At 36.2% G+C, this 24,306-nt stretch overlaps 1 pseudogene; it reads right to left on the bottom strand.

Annotated features, from left to right (window-relative positions):
- Positions 1 to 15,426: 15,426 nt before the first annotated feature.
- LOC127964153 (transmembrane protein 26-like) lies at positions 15,427 to 17,683 on the bottom strand (annotated as a pseudogene).
- Positions 17,684 to 24,306: the final 6,623 nt, after the last annotated feature.

Here is a 24,306-nt window from a genome sequence, read left to right as displayed (position 1 = left end):
TCTCCTTGGAACACTTGCAAGTGTGAATGGGGAGGATCTATTTCAGGAAATGGGTTAATGGTAAAAGGAAGTAGATAAATTTTTATGAATAAATAGCATTATTTGTGTCATAAACTGTGTCCAAGTTCCTGTACTGAATTCAGTGGTTCTCAACTGCTGCTGACGTACCTTTATTCTGCAGGTGTGTAGAATAAACACTTTCTAGGATATAGTACATTTGCCATTTGCCAATCACTGTCCATTGACAGACTATGTTTTTTTAATCTATGATGGACCAATGCCAAAAATATTTTTAAAACCAAGACAATTGTATACTTGAAAAATATTTGATAAAAAAAGAAGCTGCTTACCTAATTTCTTAGCTTTTGTATATCTGTTGTCTTCTCAGCTTGTCTCTGTAGATTACTTCAGAATCTCAGCATACAATAAAGGTGCTTCGCGATGCCATAAAATAACCTTTTTTTGTCTAAATGGTTCCATAAAGAACCTTTAAAATCTGAGGAACTTTTCTGTTTCACAAACTATTCTTTGTGGTTGAAGAAGGTTATTCAGATTATATAAAAGTAAAAAAGAGATGGATCTTTAAAGGGCCCCTATTATGGGTAATGAAAGGTTCATATGGTTTTGTGAGTCCCCCACAAAAGGTTGACATACATGCAAGCTCAAAAAACATTTTCATTGTCTTATAATATGCATTTATTTTTACCTTATTTGCTCAACGACTCCCAAACGATTCGCTCAATGATTAATTTTTCCAAACCCCACCTTTGTGTGATGCTAATCTGCAGTGATTGGTCCGATTGACCTCATTATCATTTCATCATGCCTGTAATGACTGATAAAGCAGCATTTGTGAGCACAGGGCTGCTTTGTGTAAAGCTTTAGGGGCCATACAGACAGAACGCATCTTTGCATCAAAAAACTCTAAAATGTTTTTTTTTAAAAGGCAGCATAAAACGAAAGGGTCTCGAGACATGCTTTTGACAGTAACGTAAATATTGCACATGTTTACATAAAAAAAAAAACAATAGAAAAGTAGCGCATTGGAATGGAAAAGCGCATTCCTTAATAGGGAAACCGCGATTTTTACAGCACCAAAAGTGGCACATAATGGCAAAAAAATTTATCTGCACTTTTTTATCCAAACCAATGCTAACAGACCAACAAGTGGGCGGGCATTGGCAATATGCTAAAGTTTCACATTGATGTCAACATGAAACGGCTACTTGTTACTTGTTTTAAAAACGAGTAATTTTAATGATTCAGTCCCCTCTTTCTTTTGAGAGACAAAAACTTTATGCACAGTGTACTTTCAGATTTAAAACTTTGCAGGATGTTTTTATTCACTTAAAGCTGTGTTACACACTGCATGAAAGGTAGTTTTCACAAATCCATAATGGGGCACTTTAAAGAACCTTTGACTGAATGGTTCTTCTGTGGTATGGCTGTGAATAACCTTTTAAGCACCTTTATTTTTTTGAGTGTATACACACAAGTTGTAAATAAATAAAGATTACTGTTTTACTAGAAAATACTAGTCTTTCTAATTAAAATGTCATGTTTAAATCAATGTGTCACTTGCCATTTCATTGCAATTGTTTTTTTGTTTTGTTTTTTACTAGCAATTTCTGAGTGAAAACCTTGCACACTATTTATTTATTTATTTATTTATTTATTTATTTATTTATTTTTCATCCCTAGTGGGTTATCAGGTATTTTTGCATGCTGTTGATAGTGTTGCCTAGGAAATTTATAATTTTATTTCTATCTAAAAATAACAGAAATACTCTCACCATGATTCATATAATAGCTGGGGGCTTTTTTTTTTATTTATTAATTTATTTATTACTCCAAAGTGACTTTTTTATTCCATGTGCAATATTTAAAAGATCTTTTCCCAGCAGGATCTACTAGTGAAGCAAATACCAACACATTTAATCGCAATCTCTTGCCCCTAATACAAATGTCATCCTTATTTTTCATGGCTGAAAATCCAATTATCAAAACCAGCTGAAGTTATCCTACAAAGTTCATCCTGGCAACACAACAGCTTGTCTGGGTCAGAGCGAGAATGGGATTTTTCAACATGCTGCACATAATTGAATTTGCTCCTCTGATTGTCAGCTCGGGAGATCCCATCCCACTGACGAGCCAAGAGTTATGTTTGAATTTATGGAAAAACTAGTGTGACTGTTAGCGTGCGTGTGAACCGCATGATGAATTGGTAATGGTGGAGGGACACTGGGAGCATTTGAATGTCTTTATCAGATTGTCTTGGGTGTGACTTGAAAATGCATAATTGAATTACTGTATATTATGCAGCTCAAATGAATGGATTTTGATGAAAAATCATGAGCTAGGAGAGAAATTATTTAAGGCCTATTTCAGGTTGGGACATGTGAAATGATCCTAAATGTAACAAGGATGTAAATGATGGAGGACCTTACAGTAAACAGCATGCAAGATGTCTTGTCTTAATGTTCTTTATTTTTACTAGAGAAATGGGCATGTACTGAAGATAATTATAATCGTGCTGTAAATGTTTATTTTTAAATAAGAAAAATATGTGGTTTTTGTTATTTTTTTATTTGTTGTTCAGCCTCTCATCATGCTTTATATGCACTTTTTTCTAAGTAAATTAAAGATCCACTTTTATTTTTCTGCTAATTAAAAAGGTTTTGCACATGAAGAAATGAACAGCAATTTAGTAAAATATTAATACAATTATGGAGTGTCTATTTAAACTAAATGCAAATAGCCTGCCTCGTTGGCAGAGGCTATCTGCACTAACTCCACCCACCAATGTGTGGCTGGGCTGGACAACATTACAAAAGACGGCTTTCAGTTAATAGCTTCAATGAAGATATGACGCATTCTTTATGACACAAGCAACTCAAGTTCGAATCCACCTTTAGCCGAACTCATTCTTCTCCCTTTCCACATCTCTTATCACATCGGAAAGGCATTTGTTTTCAATAAAAATGAAGGAAATAATTGGAAAGTTTAAAATAGTATCGGGCAGGCTATGTGTAGGGCTTTATTATCCCAATAAGACAGCATCCATTTAATTCTAATAAAATGATCATTTACACTCAATATGTTATTATTGCATGCTGTTTTACAATGTACTACAATTCTGATGTGCAGATATTTACCACTATTTGCAATTATTAGTAAAAACAGCTATAATACTACTATAGTGTGAATAGAATCCCTCGCTATTTGCACTTAGGGTACATAGCATATCGCTAAGAAAATACTGCCATTTTCACTTCATGTAAATAGAATCCATCGCTTTTTGCACTTAATATTAGTGTAAATAGCATCTATCACTTTTTACACTAAGTGCAAATAGCCACTGCCATAAAATGGTGTACACTCATATCATGAGATGAATAATCCAGCCATGTCATATATTAATATTAACAACACACATTTTTTTTATTTTTTTTATTTATTATTATTTTATTTTTTTACCTAGTATCACTTTTAGAATAAATGCAGGGACATCAAGCACTGAACACATCACCTTTCCAGGCACATGGAAAATGCATGAAAATGTTTATGAATGAATCCAAGAATGTTCATTTTGTTGATGTTTCTGAGACAGAGAACAAAAATATGTAAAAAAAAAAAAAAATTTTACTGTAGTATACAACTTTGGTGACAGTTAAAGGGGTCCTATTATGCTCTTTTACAAAGTCTTGATTAAGTTTTTGGGGGGTGTACTAAACAGGTTCTCATACTAGGTTGTTTGAGAAACACATTATTTTTCACATATTTTAGAATATTACAGCACCTCCCCTCCCCAGTTTGGCATGAACAGCTCGAACAGTTCCTGTATCAAATGTAGGCCCGCCTTCTGAAATACAATATACGCTGTGATTGGTTAGCTGGGCCAGTGTGTGTTGTGATTGGCTCCACTCCGTGTCTGGTCGGGAAATGTCACGCCTCTTACCATAGCCACCTGAGAGCTTCAGTGTAAATATTGTGTCAAAATCAAATCAATCTGAGCGCGATTTATACCTGGATGATTATAACTGCTCTAAATTCATCTGCCTTGGGAAAGCTAGCGTGTCTCCGAAATAGTGATAACGCTTGTTGCCTTTTCTAGTACTGCTCAACCAGGCCTCGTCCGATTTGTCGATATTTTTGATATCATAAATCCTGGAAAATATGCATTGTAGTCCGTTGTGTGAAACGAGTCGTTCGTTGTAGTTTTTGAAAAGTGATTTCTATTTAATAAAATGTCTCCTTTTGAAGTGGCCTTTGAGCTTTGTAACTTTTTTTTATTCTCAAACAGCAACATTACAGACTAACTAAAGTTGAAAAAGCATAATATGGACCCCTTTAACAAACAAATCGCATACATCCATGCCAATAGGTGTCGCTATCCAAATCACTGGAATGGAGAATAGCCTCATTTAAAGAAAATGGTTTTTAGATTTTTATTTATATTTTGATGTTAAAGTTTTGATGCTGATATTTGATGCTGATACATATCTTACAATAACTTTTTCCATTTATGGGAAAAGCACATCAGAAAGTCACCACAGGTCATGAGAAAGCAGTACCGGCAAAGATAAAAGCAAATGAGCAGTGACTTTGAAGTGGTAGTTTGGGGGATAAGGATATTCTGATTATGCTCTTTGGTAAGTCACTGTTCTGTATAATTCATGCTACACCTTCAAAATGAAAATGCAATTTAAAGGTTCTCTGTCAGAATCAGTAATGATCAGATGCCTAGATAGAGGAAAGGGTCTGTTTTTACACAAAAAAAATACTGCCCAACTTCACATACTGTACAGAAATCTGGCAGGATTGGAAATATGAGTTTGTTGAACAGGGAGACTCCAGTATTCAGTAAAAGATTTGTTTCTTGCTTCTTTGACTTTCTTGTCAGTCTTGACAGGGTCAGGCTATCTCAGAAAAGCTGCTTGCATACAATGTGAAGGCTGAGTTTAAAGATAAATAACCTTACCTATACAATTTCGTGCTGTTTTTTTCCCTCACTTTCAACCAAGCAAATTTCACTGTCAGGGATGAATGTTTTTCAGGGTACAAATATATATAGGCTGCAGATGCGATGTGGCATTGATATATTTTCTGTAATCTTGTGAAAGTGTAAGGATAACTTTTTCAAAGTTTAAATGTTTAAAGGCACTTACAGATGATCTTTAGTCTCAAAAACTGCCCACAATCTTCTACCAAGCAGCTATGGTATCAACAGAATATTATTTCTGTGATCTAACACCCCATTCTGATACCCTGGTATGCATCTCATATATGTGTATTTGTGTGTGTAATGCTATTATTGATCACCTATTTGTACAGTTTGTGTAGTTCTGTAAATTCACAGAGGCGAGCGGTGCTTATTAATACACTGCATGTACTTCTGAGAGCTCAGATTCAGGCCTGCCACAGATATTTCCTCTCGTTTCTGAAAGTGGAATGCATTTAAAGTCAAGTTATCATACACATCTTCCTGTTTGCCAGTGAAGATGTTTGAACTCTGTATGCGAGGTTGTATGTGTGAGAGAGCACGCTCAAACACACACACACACATATATATATCTCAAGCTGCACTCCTTCCTTAAGAAAACTCCAGAGCGCTGCTCACAGATAGCTTCATCCCCGACTCGACACCCCTGAAAAGGCTTCGGTAAGCCCTTCCGCACTCAGTCTGAGACTCACTGACTGACTCTGTCTGGAGGCAGGGTGCTGGGTGCAGATAACACTTCCTCCCTCGGTTTAGGAGCTGAACATACTCTGTAACTCTTGAGAAGAGGAATTGAAGCTGTTTTCCAACTGGATTCTCAGTGTGACAGACTCAACCACAATCAGGGGTTGAACTGAGAAAATCTGCCTTATTAATGCTACTAATGTAGTATATTTATATTATATATATATATCACACACACACACACACAGTTTCGCAGCCTGCACTTAAGATATGTGAAGATGATATATGCAAAGTCTACAGAAAGCAGAAGATAAGGAAAGCCAAAAGGCCCAGACAGTATCTCTCCAGCCTGAATCAAAGCCTGTGCTGTCCAGCTATCATCCATCTTCACATTGAACTTCAACAGAACCCTGGAGCTACGTGAAGTCCCCTCCTACTTCAAATGTTCAACTATCATCCGTGTACCCCAAAAAACTAAAATCATAGGACATAATGACTACAGACCTGTTGCTTTGGTCATCTGTCATCATGAAGTCATTTGAGAGACTGGTGTTGGCCTACTTGAAGGACATTAATGAACACTCGCTGGACCCCCTGCAGTTTGCTTACCAAGCAAACAGGTCTGTGGATGATGCAGTCAATATGGGATTGCACTGCATCCTTCAATATCTGGACAAACCAGGGACTTATGCAAGGATTTTGTCTGTGGACTTCAGCTCCGCTTTCAACACCATCATCCCGGACACCCTTCAGAATAAACTGACACAGCTCTCTGTACCCACCTCCATCTGTTAGTGGATCATCAGCTTCCTGGAAGAGAGACAGCAGCTAGTGAGGCAGGGAAAACTCAGATCTAACACCAGTACCATCAGCACTGGAGCTCCTCAGGGCTGCGTTCTCTCCCCAAATCTCTTCTCCCTCTACACATATGACATCACCTCTAAAGACCCCTCTGTCAAACTCCTGAAGTTTGCAGATGACACTACAGTTGAGCAGCTGGCTGTCTGGTGCAGTGACAACAACCTGAAGCTGAACATGCTCAAAACTGTGGAGATGATAGTGGACGTCAAGAGAAACCCCTGCTCTCCCCCTTCTCACCATCATAGACAGCACTGTGGTAGCTTTGTGCAAAAAGTTCTTTGTCTGTAAATATTATCTTGTGTTTTAAAAATGTTCTCAAAACATTAGCACAAACGTATTATTTATATACTGTTCATGGAACATTCTATTCTGAAACCTTTTAGCTGGACATTCGATATGCACTATTCAAAATATTCAAAGACCATTCAAAAGTTTGCAAAATGATAAGTTTGGAATGTTCCCTTACAGGCATGTGCAGAGGGGGGTGTAACGGGTGCTTGAGCACCTGCACCTTTTCCCCTTGATGCCCTTTTGTCAATGCATTTTTTTTTTCTTCTTTGTAGTCTAATTAAACACCCTTTTGTGAAAGTCTGCCCAATCTAACTATTAGTAAAATTAATGAATAATAATTTAAACGTAAAAAAGACACATTTAGTTATTTAGCGTACTACCAGATATCTTCAATAACATCCACGGCTGCCGGTAAGTGGAGTTCTCAGCGCAACGGTGTGCTTGTATACTTATATTACTAATTTATTATTATTTTACAAGAACGACGTGAAGAGAGCGTGCACAGCTGTTGTTTATATTGCTGTGTGTAGCCTGTGGAAGTAACGTTAGCAACAGCAAGGGGTTATAATATTTTAGTTTAATATTTTTCTAATGATACATTTATGATTGGTTTATAAAGGCTACTACGAACACCTTATTTAATCACAGAAAAAGGCAGGATATATATTTTAAAGTTTCTATACTAAATATGTAAATCAGTACCCTACTGCAATATTCATATAATTTATTTATTACCTGGAGATAACTTAAAAATAAACCATATATTTTCGTGTTTATTGTCTTCATGTTTCATTAATAACGTTTCTGCTGATTTTTAGTGATAGTCGGATGCTTTTGTCCATATTAGGGATTTCCTGCATGCCATAAGTTATTACTTCTATGGGCCCTATCTTGCACCCAGCGCAATTGACTTTGTACACCGACGCATGTGTCATTCCTATTTTGCACCCGCGCAAAGCGCGCTTTTCCCTCCACAGAAGCACGTCGCTAAACTAGTGAATGAACTTGCGCTCCCTGGGCGGATCAGCGCAAAAAAAGAGGCGTGTTCCGGCGCAAACGATCCCTGGTGCTATTTTGCTGTTCCATTAAGCAATTGCGCCACTGACCAGAAAAAACCTAGTCTAAAGTCAGTGGCGCGTTGCGCGCTGTTCATTATGCTATTTTAAGGGCGCATGCTTGACCTTAATGTATATAGCGTGCACAACGCGCATACACTTTGCTCATATAATCTACACAGATTTTTATTAAGATTCATAAATTGTTACACTAAAAAAATATTAACACATGAGATGACGGAAATCATTGTGGTGTGCCACGAAGATGTGAAAAAATAGGCATAAATCTTGCTTACAAATTATTCAGGCTAATTGTAGTAATTAAGGATCAGACCTGTTTGCCCAATAGTGGCAATACATATATGTATATAAGGACATCTGACAAATTGGTTTGTCCGTCAAGAACCAGGAAAAAAAATCGATGAAACAATTGTGGCTATTTCCTCCCACGCCTGTTTAACCGACGCTATTTTGGGTGGGTTTCTCCCATCCCCATACAACACAACTTCTCTGTCTTTCACTGCTCTTACAAGAACATCAGTCTCCTCGGCTGTGAACCGCTCCTGGCGTGCGCCTGGTAAATACGCCATAATAATAGCAATCCATAATGGAACTTGCGCACCTGCTTTTAAAGGGAATGTTGGATGACGCTCTGATTGGTTTATTTCACGTTACGCCCAAACCACACCTATGAATAATGAAGCTACTTCAGACCCACCCATTTTAGATTTGCGCCGGGCGCAAGAGCCATTTATCCCGCCGGGAAAATAGCAACAGCGCCGAGACCCGCCCACAAACTTACTTGCGCTTCGCGCTTTGACACTTGCGTTTCAGATCGTTTAAATAGGGCCCTATGAGTCTGTTTTTGATTTTCTGCACGAGAGCTCCCTCTGGCCTTGAGTATGAATGAAACATGGATTGCATGAGTGTTCGTTTTGGAAGTGAATAAAACGTTGACTATCGATACTGTCTCTTTGAATTTAAATCTAGAAACCTCTATGTTACCAGACATGCCTGAATAAAGTGTGGGGGACGAATGTAAATTTTATTCAAATTAAATATTTATTAAATATTAAAAATGCATCTGACGTTGTCCTACAAACAGCAATATAAACAAAGGTGACTGTTCTCTTTTGTTCTTGCTGTTTGATTCATACTTTGAACTACATTTTTACAGTATTTCTTTTTAATAATAATCGCAACACTGGCTTATACTGATTTTCGCATCCTTCGAATTATACTTATCAATCCTGTTTTTATTATCATTATCATTAAAAAACTGAATACATTCAGAACAGGATTAGAATAGAATTCTATTTTAAACAATACAGAAATATTTTTTCTACAACATAAACAGTAGTGTTTATAACAGCAAAACCACCATTCCCTTTAAACTCAATAATAATAATAATAACAATATCATTAATGTACTGTAATTCAGTTTCTAATTCCAGAGTAATTAAGAGGTGCAAGAAAAAAAAATGAAACTTTTAAACTTAAAATGGTCTTTTCCGTTCTGTGATTCTTTTTCAAAACTGCGTCACGGCATTTGCTGCTGTATACAGAAGCATCCGTTTTCGATAGGCCTACACATCTCAGCAAGGAGCACAGCCCTATTTAAAGCCATGTTCCATGTGCCCCTTTTATACTTTGAGCACCTTCACCTACAAAGGTCTCTGCATGGTTCTGTTCCCTTACAATTCGTACAACCAAGAAAAGTGGTTTTAAAAAAAATTTACATTCAGAAAATATTAAAAACTAACTTATAATTACTTGATGAAAAAACGTTAGCAAAATGTTCTTAGAATATATTTTTGTTAGCTGTGCTGCTGCTTAAGGGAAATAAAAGAGCAGATTGTTCAACTTCTAAATCCCCCATAAAGTGTAGTGTGTTTCATTTCACAAAAGTACACATTCAGCATACAAGTCACTGTCAACAACTCCAAACTCTCTCTGTGATGGACAGAGTGGATGAGCAATTACACAAATGAATCACAGGATATTACGCTCCACTGTGCCACTTTGGCTTAAATTAAAACCCTCTCTGCCCTCTTTCGCCTCCAGAACTGATGTAAATAAGCCAAGTATAATGGATCCAACAAGTAAATGTGTCAAACTTATTTCTAGAATCAGTATCTGGGTTCTTAATACACATAGAGAGAGAATTTGTTCACAGTAGACTACAGCAGCTACCAAATATGAGGTTTATCATTATGAACTGCGTTTTCTGTCATCTCATGACAGTATGGCATCTCATTCTTTTGATTGCATGTGATGCTTGCTAAATATATTTTGTCAATTATGGTGACAAATATCTCAGCGGGCATGTCACAAAGTCATCTTATCATTATTCTTGGATGATCTCATTGAAGTGTCATCAGGTTGATGACTTCAATAAGCTCTGTGTTTTCTGAGTAATTCATGTGAAAAGATTCAGAAAAATGTCCACCCACGAGTCTGCCCTCTGCCCGGAAATTATAGACCTTAGACACATCAGCTTGAGCCATGAAAATGTGTGGAAAGAGTGTGGGAGTTTTGGGGAAATGCTTTTTGCTGAATGTGAAAGTGCATGCCCGGAGCAAAATTGCTTAGAGGATGTTCTTTCATATCTCAGGAGACTTAAATGACCTCTCAATTTTCATATCAATCAAAAAATAAAGGTGTTGGGAGCGACCTCCACTAGTGCTTTTGATAAAAGAGTTCATACTGAAATCTCTGACTGACGATTGCAGACTTTGATATCTAAAACTCTAGAGGAGACTCGTGCAAAGTCACTGGGGTATTTTACTCAAGAGAAAAATCTGAGCAGCAGGGGAATTAAGCTCATACATTTTATCTCATGGCTGTCTAAAGGAGATTGAGACATTAAAGAGATCTCCTTCATGATTTTTTTTTACTATTGATGAATTCTGCATGCAGCCATTGAATGATCTTTACATTGACAGTGATCTCCAGTGGCAAAACAACCAGAAACTTATTTTCAATGAAAACAGAAAAGATAAGCTTACTTTGTGCAAACTGATGAAAAGCTACAACAAGCAATGGTTGTGAAAATAATAGAGTTCTCATGGTCGGCTTTATGTTAGATACTCTATTCAAATGAAGGCAAAATTTGTAAAATTAATAGGAACTGTGAAGTTTTTTTTTTTTTTTTACCCAAATTCAGGTATAAATCTGAAAACAATATTGTAAAAACTCAGCAATGGTCTCTGATGCATGCATTATTTCCAGTTCTTTCACTTTTCTCTAGAATGTTGATTTTTAAGTAACAAGAGCTTGATTTGTTATCTAAAAAGAATCAGAATTTTTTGTTGTTGTTGTTGTTTGTTTTACTTATATTCTTACAACAAAAAGCAGCAAACTGTTCAAATGTTCTGGTTAAAATGTTATGATTGCGTAAATGCTATTATGACATATCTGCATTGCATGCTCCTTCACATACAGTATGTGAATATTATATAAGATGTAAGAAAATTTCAATACAGTTGAATCAGAAATAGTATTCACTCTATAGGATTGACTTCCTTTGGAGCCAGTCCAGTCGATGAATTGCAGTTCAAATCACTTCCATGTTGGTTATAAGGGAGAGACCTGGGGTCCATTCTTCACCTCGCTAAATACATCTGAGATGATTTGAAAGATTCCAGATCGTGATCTGTGGCTAATTTGGTTCTTCAAACGAATTTGTGGATTTAATTAAATATCTGGATTAAATTGATTAGTCCCTGAAAAAGATTAGTCCCTGAAAAGGGCAGATATATAGATACTCGAGACCACAATCAGTAATGCAGCGATTGGCTGGTGGCAAGACATCAACGTAATGACATCATATTGTATAATTTAAAAAATACAGTAAAAAATAAAGACACCTGACAAAAAAACTTGACCAATTTCTGGAAACAGCCAAGCTAACAAACCTACATAAATGTAATAATAGATAAATGAAATGTGCACTGTTTTTATGTTTTTACATGATTCCCAATTATTCATATTAATGTTTCTAGTATTTGTACAGGCTTAAATTTTTTATTTCAGTGTTGTAGTTAGCAAGTCATTTAATTTGATCTTTGACGCAAATTGTTACATGACAGCATTAATTAAAGTATCTGAAAGGGATACTCCACCGTAGATGAAATAAGCCTGCACCCTGAGCAGGTTTAGGGCCGTTTCATAGTCAACGCGAGAAATGCGAGCAAGCAATGCGAGCAAGCAATGCGAGCGACGCGCTCCCTTTCATAGACTAAACAGTGAACGCAAGCGTCACAGGTGATGCGTGTATGCAATACACCGCTCACGCAACAGGGGGTAGTAGAGTCGGGTGATATTAGTAGAGTCGGGTCACGTGATATTCAGATCACAATGGCAACTGAAGAGGAGTGTATTCTGTTGCTGATGAACTATCGTATAAATGTGGATGAATACGTATAAGTTCGCATAATTTTTCCTCTTCGCCCGCCATTGTATTCAAACCTTCTTCTTCTGTAAACACAATATACTTGAATTAATCTACAATACTTGCAATGTCGCCCACACCGACAACGCATAGTATTGCGTGAATCGGCGCGTCGCGTATAAAAAACTAGGACGACACATTTGGCTACGCATAATGGCAGCCGAAGCGTAAGGATGCGTAGCCTCGGGGACGCGTTTGCGTACAGATGCGTTGACTATGAAACGGCCCTTAAGCTTAAGGACCTGTTGCTATGACAACTCCGGGATGAGCTTTAAAGAACCAACCAATCCAAGATCATGCCAAATAATTGTTAATTCTCATGCCGGCAGAAATCGGAAGCTGGTAAAGGGCTGCTGTTTGCGGGGAGTTGCAAACTTAAGGCAGCAGCTTCGCGTTTCACTCACAGCTCTTTAACACTTTTTTTTAAAGTTGAACTTCTTGTAACTTGAGAGCTGTTCTTTTAGAACTCCATGCTGCTGCAAAAGTTGCAATAAGTCAGATCAGCGTGCCTGTCTAGCACATTTAGCTACATAGAAAACAATGGAAAAGTAGCGCAGTGGAAAAAAACGCTCATATGAATGGCCTGCTTATCGCCTGTTAAATTGGTCGCCAATCCCACACACAGACTGTGTGAACACAGCCGGAGTCAAAGTTGAAAAAAACTGGTATTTTTAATTTAAAATATTTTAAATCTGTTAATTGTTAGCCATGACAGTGGCAGCGGGTGAGTGCAGTGCAGTGGGTGAGCAGCAGAGGGGGTGGAAAAAGAGAGTAAATGCCGTCATATGTTGAATCATCTGATAAAAAGCCCCAGGGAAAGTGATGGACAGCTCATGATGTATGAGCCTTAAATTATGCAAAAAACATGTGTGATGACTGCAGACGATTTAGATCAGCTTGAGGGGGAAATAGGCAGAAAGTTTAATTTGATTCTTTATGAGAGAAATAAATGAATTTTATAAATGTACTACAAAACAGTGGCATTTACTGTCAGATTACTTATAGATTGTAAAGTATAGCTGTCACATTGCACCACTTTGGTGCTTTGTGCTCCCAGTCGCTAACATGCAGCTTCACTCATTTATAAATATGCCATAAAATAGTTCAAGTTAAGTGCTATTACTCTATATCTTGGAAAAAGGACTGACAGTAACAAGAACTGATCAAATTTCTTAGTACAGATGGAGTTGAGGCAGCGAGTGGATGTTTAAGGCCTGTTTCACATTGACAGCACAATGTGAGCCTGCTGTTGCAGTTCCAAGCCGCTTTTTTCACATATGTGCTGCTTATATATGCATTATGAATCAGAGGAAAAGTTAGTCATGGGATTCTTGTCAAGTGTTGTTCTACAGGTATGCACCTGTTCATTTAAAGCTAGTCATTACTTGACAATATTATGTGCTTTAAATGAAAGAATATTAAGATATAAGTATTTACATGTGGGTTTGTGTGTTTTCTCTATTAGTTCACCCGATACTGTCGTCATTTACTCATTCTCATGTGATTCCAAACTTGTATGACTTTCTCCTGCAGTACACAAAAAATTATTTTTTGTCCTTAGAGTGGAAGTTAACAGGGTTTTGAATGTTGTTTTGAACTCCTTCCATAACGTGCACAAATGTGTTAAAACATCCATCAAAATATCTTCTTCTGAGTCCAGGAAAAAGAAAGTTGTGAGAGAAGTTTTGAGGGTGTTTAAAAGATTAATTTGACGTTTCTTACATTTTCTATCTTAAACCTTTCCGAACTGGAAATCCCTGCACACTTTCCTTTCTGAACCTTTCTATACCTTTTGAACAAAAAGTAACTTCCTTCCATTTTGGATCTGAACCTTTCCAAACCGTTCATAGCTGCACACTTTCTTTTCCTCCTCTCCTCTCTTCTGTCTATCTAGGGCAGGTGGTTGTTTAACCGTTTGATCAGCTGACTGTGTCTCCTCCCACGAGTTCAAATCTCATTAAAGCATGCAGTTTATCTCTCTCCTCCAACAATCTGCTCTTCACTCTCCTTTCTTTACCTTTTACTTTCTCCTTCTCTCACTCTCTCTCATTCTCCATCCTCGCTTTATCCAGCACATTACAGTATCCACAGAGCACTCGATTTTGGGCAAAGGACTTTGAAAATGAGAATGTGCTCTCTGGGGAGCTGAGGGGAGGCAGGAAAAGATGCAGGACAGTTTCATTGTGTTATGATGTTTTCGGTGGACTTTAATTGTTTCTGATTTATTTTAATGGAGAGCTGAGTACAGAGAGAGAGAGAGAGAGAGATAGAGAGAAACACAAGAAAGACTGTTGCCCTGATTTTGTCTGGTTCTTTTGTCACAGGCACTGTCAGCCATCACAGGAATGAAAGATTTTGTGAAAGAACAACACTAATGACAGCGCTCTCTTTGAGGTGTTTCCCTCTCTGTCTTATTCTGTTCACGTCTGTCAGGTTTCTTTCTCTCTTTTAGCTTGTCCAGCTATCTGAGAGCTTGTAAAAACAAACAATAACATGTAGATAGACAGACAGATATCATGACGGTACATACTCTTACTGATATCCTAATTATCTGCCGTTCTAATAAACCACGTACGCGTTTCCTGCTTTTAATCTCATGACTGACAGGAGATGTGTATTCCAATCTCACTGATATTTTAGCATGCTATTTTGGTTTTCATGACAGTACTTCAATCAAACATGTCAGCGTCAAAAAGATACAAAAGCTCTGATCAAGAAGAAAGGCTTGAACTTTGAGTAATGAGACAGCCGTGGACAGATATTTCCCAAACATCAGGAGGCACTCAGGAACTGATTTGTTACCTATTGATCTGATGTTAGATGCTGAAATGTCACAGGTTGCTGTGTGCGTCAAGGTACAGCTGAAGAGGCGTCGTTGATCTTCAGAGCAATTTCCGAATTTCAAGAGCTCTGTCCTCACATTGAGTTTGTTCACACTACCATCTGCTGGCCTCGCGTGGTATAGCAGCCGCTGCCTATTGTGTTGTATTGTGTTGCAAATGCTAGTTGTCAGCTTTTTAAATAATATAATCTCAGAATCTAAAGCTCTGAATCTTATTGATAAAAATAAATTTTGAGTAAGTTTAACCTTCAAAAACTTTTAAACATACAAGGCACTTTAAAAATAAATTCTCTAGAGTCAGATTTACAGACAGATGGATAGATAGATGAGACAGGTCACATGACTCAGTTCTGCTCCCTGGATTGCTCTGCTCAAAGTGGACAACATAGATCCTGTAGACCTCCAGCAAAACAATGAGGATGTTCTTGCATGTGAAGAAGATCATCATCATCATCATCATCATCATCATCTGGTTCAAAACATTCTCATGTATCAAGAGATACAGACGATAAATCAGGAGTGGTGCATCCTGCAGACCCATCATTAGCAGAAGGCTCCAGGCTTCACTAGAGCAACAGGAAACAGTCCGTCCCAGCTTGCCCAGGCTGGGTGCTGTCTGTCTGAAACCCCACCTGGACCTTGGGACGGCTGGTCTGGGTAAGAACAAGAGGAAACATTATAAAGTCCCAGGAGAGCAAACGTAGCCCAACAATGATCATGGCCAATGATCATGGCCTGCATGGTCTTCACTTGTGGCTTAAACATGTCCAAGATGTCCAGGATATCAGCTCCAAGCCCCACGTAAACCATGAGGAGCTGGGATAGTTGGTCATGTGACATGTCGCCCTTCGGCATCAGCCAGCGGCCCAGGACCAAAATGATCAATATGGTCTGCTCCAGATCCCTCACGCAGTTCGCAGGATCAAGTTCTGCACACCCCTGTCTCACACACACACAAATAGGCTAATCACCATGGTAACAGAGCAGACAGTGAGAGCACAAAGCAAGACTGTGATAATTTGAATGGATGTATCAAAATTGCTGTTAAGATGTTATTGTAGCACTGGATTAAAAAGGTTCTAACAGTTTATGAGGAAAAAGGATTGCTTTGACTAATTGGAGTGTCTGAACAAAAGAATCATTGGATTAATTTAGGATTAATTTAATGAGAGGACAACTAAGATGAAATGGTTTTAAAAATAGTTTTTCAGTAAAGTCGCTGATTAGCTTTTGCAGCATATTCTTACAAAATACTCAGCTTTCCTCCCACACAAAGTCACGACAAAAAAAAAATATATATCACAGTCATCGATATTTAAAAATATTCTGATTATTCCAATACAAATCTGTCAAAGGATAAGATAAAGTCTAAACCTTTTAAAACCTTGGATGTAAGCTTAAAGGAAAGGTTCAGCCAAAAATGAACATTTTGTCATCCTTTACTCTCATGTTGTTCCAAACCTGTATAAGTTTCTTTCTTATGTTGAACTCAAAAGAAGACTTTCTGAAGAATTTTGAAGAACCAAACAATTGTTGGTACCCATGGACTTTCCCATAGCAGGGAAAAAATACTATGGAAGTCAATGGGGACCATCAACTATCTGAATACCAGCATTCTTCAAAATATATACTTTCATGTTCAACATAATAAACAAACTCATACAAGTTTGGAATGACATGAGGGTGAGTAAATGAATGCCCTATAAGATTAAATTAAATGTAAACCATTTTATTGTTAAGATTTACTAGTGTAGAATTTGTTATATTCGACAACTTTTAGTTAGACAGCATTAAATCCTTTCATGTTATTCTTAAAACAAAAATTAAGAGAAACTTAATTCTTAATGAAATAATTAATTCTAAGAAATATCTTCTTTTTTTTTCAGAAAAAGATTATAATCTGGTCTGATTCTAAGTGAAAGTTATTGTACATGCTTCAATATTGGTATAGCCAAATTTTGCAATAAAGACTTTAATGCCTGAATCTACATGCCCTGGTTACTGCTGTAGACATCAGGCAGTGTTACAGGAAACCAGCATGTTCAGATCCGTGGTGCTGTGATTATTAGTGTGGGGGATTTGTGCTTTTTGTACAAGGCCTGCAGGTCAAAGGTAATCCTGAGCTTTCTACCACTCCTAATCTATTAATCTTCCGCATTCATGTTTTTTCCCCAAGAATTGCAAACATTTTACAGAAGACAGTCTGCCTTATGCATTCATCAATATCCATCTGAGCATTTTATGTTTCTTTCTTTCCCAGAAATATGAGGGCTAAAACACCCAACAACAGCAAAGAGAGACAGAGACCCTGAGTGATTTTATTAGAAGCTGAACTTCTTTTTTTTTTTTCTGGTCAAATCAGAGTGTTTTCCACCCAGCATTGTTACCCGCAATTCTTCAGAATTTGTCCTCAAGCTGCTGGGCAGAATGGACTGTAGGATGTTCAGTTCCAGGAACCAGATCGAGGGAATCTCAGTGCTCAGATATAGAAACACCATAGGTGAGAACCTGCAGAAGGGTGGAACATCACATCAATGGATGGATGGATGGATGGATGGTTGAACTTGGCTATACTTAACTTTCTACTTAGTAAAGCCACTAAACAATTGTATGCGTGTCAGATTCTTCTGATTGGGTGGTAAAGCTGGGTCACACCATAGAGTCCGGTGCTGCAGGCACATCAGCCCAACGCAGACTGCAAATTACTCCCATTAGCGATGCAAATCCCCACTGACACAGGCAAGCCTCTCTAAAGAGCACAGAGACTTCAAAGTGTAGTGTGCAGAAGAGATAGTATGAAATGTAGTACGGCAGAAAAGGAGAGATAAAAAGGTTCAGATGGAGATCATGATAAAGCAGAGGAAAGGAGAATGCTCTCAGCAGGTCCTCCATCCATGTCAGTGGCTGGGCAGAGTCTAATTAATACATTTCAATGTACTGTACATACCTTTTTTAAAAAAAGTGACTGAATGTGATGTGCTGCTCTGTGTGATTGCAAAGGTTGTTTTTTCGAGAGAAGGGGTTATTATTATCACCCATCCCCACAAGACAGAAGTGTTGAGCTTGAAGGAAAGAGTGTAATTTCCCACATTCTCGTTAGTGTTAATCGTTATTATGGCACCCTGCTTCTGAGCCCTGCATCTTTTTGTACCAGAATATTTGGAGTAACTCAGTGAAGTTAGTTTAAAATGGATTCTCTTTGTTTCTGAGACTGTTGAATCAAGCGGTAAAGCTATTTTTGCCAAACACAACACGTCCTACACAGTCAGTGAAAAGAGTCCTTATTAATTCACCAAAAAAGAAAAATTCTGTCATTGTTTTCTCACCCACTTGTCATTACAAACTTTTTTTTTTTTTTCACAAAAGATGATATTTCTATGATATATTAATTGTTGGATCAATTATATACAGTATTTTTAAGTCTTCAAAGTGGATATAATGTGACTGGTCAGGTCAAAGACTTCATATATTTTGTCCAATGCATCAAAAATCTGTTCATGTCATTAGAAATCAATTGCCTTCTTGTTAATCGTAAAATCTTAACATTTTGCTTGTTATTTAAAAGAATTCCTACTTTGACTCAACAAAGATTAAGTGAATTGTCAAAAGTGATAGTAAAGAATTTTTTTTTAAAAAAACTTTTCAATTAAACTTTCTATTCATTAAAGAATCTTGAAAAAATGTAGCATGGTTTCTTCAAATGTATTAAGCGGCGAACTGTTTTCAACTTTAATAATAATAATTATAATAATAATAATGTTTCTTCAGCATCAAATAAGCATGTTAGAATGATTTCTGAAGGATCGTGTGCTGAGAATTCAACTCTGCCTCACAGGAATAAATGTCATTTGAAAATATATTCAAATACAAAACAGAAATTTTGTTTAATTGTAATAATATTTCACAATATTTCTGTATTTATTTTTGATCAACTGAATTCAGGATTGGTAAGCATAAGAGACAATTCAAAACATTATTAAAAAACCAGTTACATTTTATTTTAAGGACCAATTCTTACTATTATAGTTGCTTATTAGCATGCATATTACTAGCATATTGGGCATTTATTATTACTTATAAAGTACATAAACTGTAATGCTTTATTCTGCATGACATGTATTTTAGATCCCTTAAACCAACTTTATAGCTAAATTTAACAACTACCTCATAACTATTAATAAGTTAAATATGAGTATTTAAAATTCTATACATGCATGTGCACCTAAAAACATAGCTTAAAGTAGAAATGTGGATTATGTATTCATTGACCAGTTAATCATCAGATAAATAGTTCATAAACTGATGTAAAAATATGCTGTTTTATTTAATAAATCAATAAATAAAATACATATCTAATAGTCTCCTGAAAGATTAAAACTTGATAAACAAATGCTTAGTATTATACAAGTGAGAATCTACCGCTAGGACAGCTTACTTTCCTTAAATCTCATATACAACAGAATACAATTATACCAGATTTACAGTACTTTCAGTGGGTTCAGCTAAAGGATCCAGACTCAAATACTCAAGTGACTGTTATAAAATATATTTGTTTTCATAGATTTATAAAACAAAAGCTTCTACCATATCCACAACCCTCTGTCTACCCCTGAGTTGGAGACAGTCCTTTTTAACTGCAAACAAAACTTATCCCCCCTGAGGTTTCAGGGACTGCTTCTGGATATGAATGGGTCTGCGTGTGTCTTGTGTAGATAAAAAGCAGTCTTTTGGAAAAGAGTAGGATGGAGTGTGTGTGTGTGTGTGCCTGGAAATGTTTGTTTCTGTGCATTTGAGGTTATTGTTACTGAACATGTCACAGATAACACTTCCTGCTGCCATATGATCATCCATTATGATGTCATCCTTAAGGGCCCAAAGAAGAAAGTTATCTGCAAAGAGGATCCAGTCTTTCAGACAACATTTTCAGACACATTTTACATATACACGCCGTAACATGTGCCTTGATAAGACTCCTCCACAGAAAAACATAGGCAATACAACCTCTTCAGCTGACTTGGGATCATATGCTATTAAAAATAAGATTCAGAATCTTTTTTTTTTTTTTTCGTTATTAGTTCTCAGACATGACAAATCATTAAGAAAATCAATAAACACTGTTGAAATAGACTTGAAATATTTTGTACTGTTCAACTCATACACACATTTCTACTATAGGTATAAAATACACTTTTTTAATGGTCACAAAGTTCATTTTAAAGGCAACGTAGGCTACTAGCTTAGCCTGTATGTCATGTACACTGTTTAGAATATAGCAACAGATGTTGATGTACCCACGTTTTGAATGATTCTGTTGAGTAAATGATTCAGTGAGAGTAACTTGTTTCATTAATAAATGAATCAGAATTTTTTTACGAATCGGTTGAATGAATGCTTCGTATTACTTAATAAAATTCCCCGTCTGGCAAAGTGATGCACAGAAAGATTCACTGAAGTGCTTTTTTTCAGTTAGTATCATTATCTTAAGTGTTTTTGTTTGTTTTCCCCCCATTTTTTTGAACAGAAACACTGAATGAACAAAACAAAGTCCACCACCAGTCCAGAAAAAAATTTTCAGTTAAAATGACTAATATGCTTTCAAACATGGATATCAATGTTTTTTTTTTTCTAATTACTTAAGTTCTATCATTAAATAATACTTTATTATAATGCTTGACTGACTGATGTTAATCGTGTATTTTCAGATATTTAAAAAACTTTACAAACATATATATATATATAAAAAATGATTTATGTTTATATCAGTCTGGTGAGAAAACTAAAATATTTACCAGCCAATGTCGATTCAATTGCCAAGGTGTCTGTATAGGGTTGCCTAACTACTCATCTACAGCTCTGCATAGTTCAAAATCCAAGAATTTTTAATCCTAATAAGAATATTTACTGTTGTCAGCCACTTTGTTAATACACAGTTTGAACATTAACACTGCACTGTGCTTAGAGTTAAATAAAAAATTTAAATGATGATTAAATTAAAATGTATTGTACCTAAAAGTTAAATAAAAACTGTACTTAAATGTAAAGAAAGAAAGAAAAAAACTTTACTCAAATAAAGATTCAATTCAAATGTATTGTGTTTTAACATTACTTTTTTAACATTGCTTTTTATTTAATTTTGTGATTCCTCTGCGTACTACTAGTGATACTCATACCACACTTTGAGAATCACTGATTTAGATGGTTCTTTTTTAATGAATCAAAAACACGTTCAGCACAACGTCTGATCTATAACAGAGAACATTTATATAGTTCAGTGATCACAGCCAGTAGTCCAAATCCCTAATGAATGTCTCCTATGAGCTGATTCTCTTTAGTGAATTTTAGTGAATCAAAAAAAAAAAAAATTCCATTGTAGCCTGATTCCTGGGTGAATGATTCTTATGAACTTGGATTTACTAGTAAATCAGAGCTGTTTATGAATAAATTTGACTCATTACTTTTACATTACATCCACCTCAAAATGAACCAAAAACTGTGCTGTATGTGTAGCATGATGTGCTCATGACCCAAAACAGAATTGGCACTGGTGGAGTGAATCAATGCCATATATAATACATCAAAACCAAATGTATTCAGCTGAATTAATATGAAGTAGAATAATTTACATTACCTTTTTTTACACAAGATTTTTCACATTATAAGAGTCTCAGTGACATCTATATGTTACTGTATGTGCTGCCACCTGCAGGAATGCGTATACAGTATGTCAGCACAGACTAACTCCTTCACACCACACAATAAATCTAGAGAGTAGCACATTACATCAGAAGTGAACATTTGTTTAGGGAGGACAGGCTGTCAGGGGTGAAGACAAACTGTGTTTGTGGATGGATTGAGTGGCCATTTATTTTGGTCATTAAGGAATCCATCCCTACTCCTAGCTAGGCCCATCAACCTCACTACCCACTGCTATTTATGGACCCTCTCAGAGCGCTTCTGTCATTCTCCTTCATGAAATCATCAGCATTTTCATGAGGGGAGAGGATGGGAAAATGCCTACACTTTCAGATATCTCTCAGGGGACCGCCGGATATCTACGAATGATAGAATAGCTTTTGATGAAATGGTCCATCAGCACTCAGCTGCCTTTATAGTCTCCTCAGCAGAGGCTATCTGTGATGAAGGATGCTGTCAGTGTCTTTATATAGGCTATGTGATAAAAAACATCAGACGTTAGATATTTGGATGTACATGAATGTATGTATACACAGAACACAGTCAAAGAAACCCAGCCAACAATGGATAACAAGGACAAAAACATATTTTGCATAAATGTATAATGTTGAAAAATCTTTCTATTTCAGCTAAATGCTAAATTATTTGGAACTTTCTACTGATCAAATAAAACTGAAAAAAAAGTTTTGACATTGATAATAATATTAATAAATGCTTCTTGAGCTGCAAATCAATATATTATAATGATTTCTGAAGGATCGTGTGACACTGAAGACTAGAGTAATGGTGCTGAAAATTCAGCTTTGCGATCACAGGAATAAATTGAATTCTAAAATATATTTAGATAGAAAACTTGAAAGTGTAAAAAAAAATTATTACAGTTAAAGAATTAATGTAAAAGTGTAAAGTGTATGTATTTTGAATCAAATAAATGCAGCCTTGATGAGTTTAAAACATCTAAATGTTCAAACAAATAGAGTGACCTCAAAAACTACATTTTTAAGTTTGACTTAAAATGCATAAACTGCTCTGCAATTGAATTTTTTAATTAAACTGCTAACCATTTAGTCCCAAGATAAACTCACTTTAAGTCTCACTATATTTGACACTATACTGGGCTTTTTGGGCTACTGTATTTACACTTACAGGCATCAAACTCTACCAGCTGATAATGCAATACCAACATTTTACCACAGGGAAGCAGTCTCTAATAGAAGGAGACAGTTTGGGTAGCAAAGCACAAAGAATTGGACCCTCTTTCAATAATTGAACTGATTTTCCCCTCTTGATCTTCTAATGGGCTGGATTGATGCCAGAAATCTGAATGGAGCAGATGCTAGCTGGAATTCATCCACCCGCTTCATATAGTGATCAGCACTGATGAGGAAGATGAGGAACATTTCAAATATTACGTGGGGCCACTGGTATTTTGCTGATGATCTGATTCTAATATTCTGTTAGTCGGTGGGTCATTTTATCTTACACCTTTAACCCTATGATTATTAAGGTATATTTAAATCTAGCCTAAACTATAAAGCACTCAGCCGCCTGCAAGTTGAAATCCTTCAGGAGTCTCTTAGAAGTTCTCCCGTGTGGTTGATCTTGTTTAAGGCTCGGTTTGTAGTTAAAAGTAAAGTTTCACGGGAGGCAATAGTAACGAAAAAATCTCTTATTTTATTGATTACAATACAAAGCAGTTAATGCAAAAATAAAACAAAAATCAACTAAGTTAGAAGTTTTATAATCACACTCTTCAGCAGCAATACTGTTGTTAAGCACCCCTCATTAGGGTATCAGGTGTCCTTCACGCTTAATTTCCTTTTTGCTAACAACCTATTAATTCCCTGATTAAGGAAATTTCTTTTAATATATAATCTATTTTAGTGTGTGCACTAGATCATCCAACCTTCATTACTAATTTATCTCTTGGATCTTTGTCTTTTTCATAATGTAATACTCTCCATAAACCTTTAAACTAAGAGTATGTTGCAAGATTTTTTTTCTCAACTACATTTAAGTCCCCAGTTCCTGCAATTGTGCAAATTTCCAGTTTATACCCATGAATTCCCGTTAATTCCCATGGAAAGTTTTCAGGCTTGATATGAATAATTGTAGCTTTAATGAAACTTAGGTTTGTTACACTGGAATCCGGAAGTGGGTGCAGACTAGCTTAGGACATACTGCTTGGTTTTTATGGCTGTCCATTAGATATGTGTTTGTATTAAGGCTATACAACATATAACAAATATTGAGTAACTTACATTTTAGACATGTTTATATATATATATATATATATATATATATATATATATATATATATATATATATATATATATATATATATAAGCCTCCATATATGTGAAAGCCTCTAAGTGCCAGATAGATAGATTTATATGATATGATGAAAAGAAATGAAATGACAATTAAG

Source organism: Carassius gibelio, chromosome B8 (genome assembly GCF_023724105.1).
Source record: "Carassius gibelio isolate Cgi1373 ecotype wild population from Czech Republic chromosome B8, carGib1.2-hapl.c, whole genome shotgun sequence".
Classification (NCBI taxonomy): domain Eukaryota; kingdom Metazoa; phylum Chordata; class Actinopteri; order Cypriniformes; family Cyprinidae; genus Carassius; species Carassius gibelio.
Note: the sequence above shows the minus strand (reverse complement) of the source record. Positions and strands in the feature narration are given on the sequence as shown.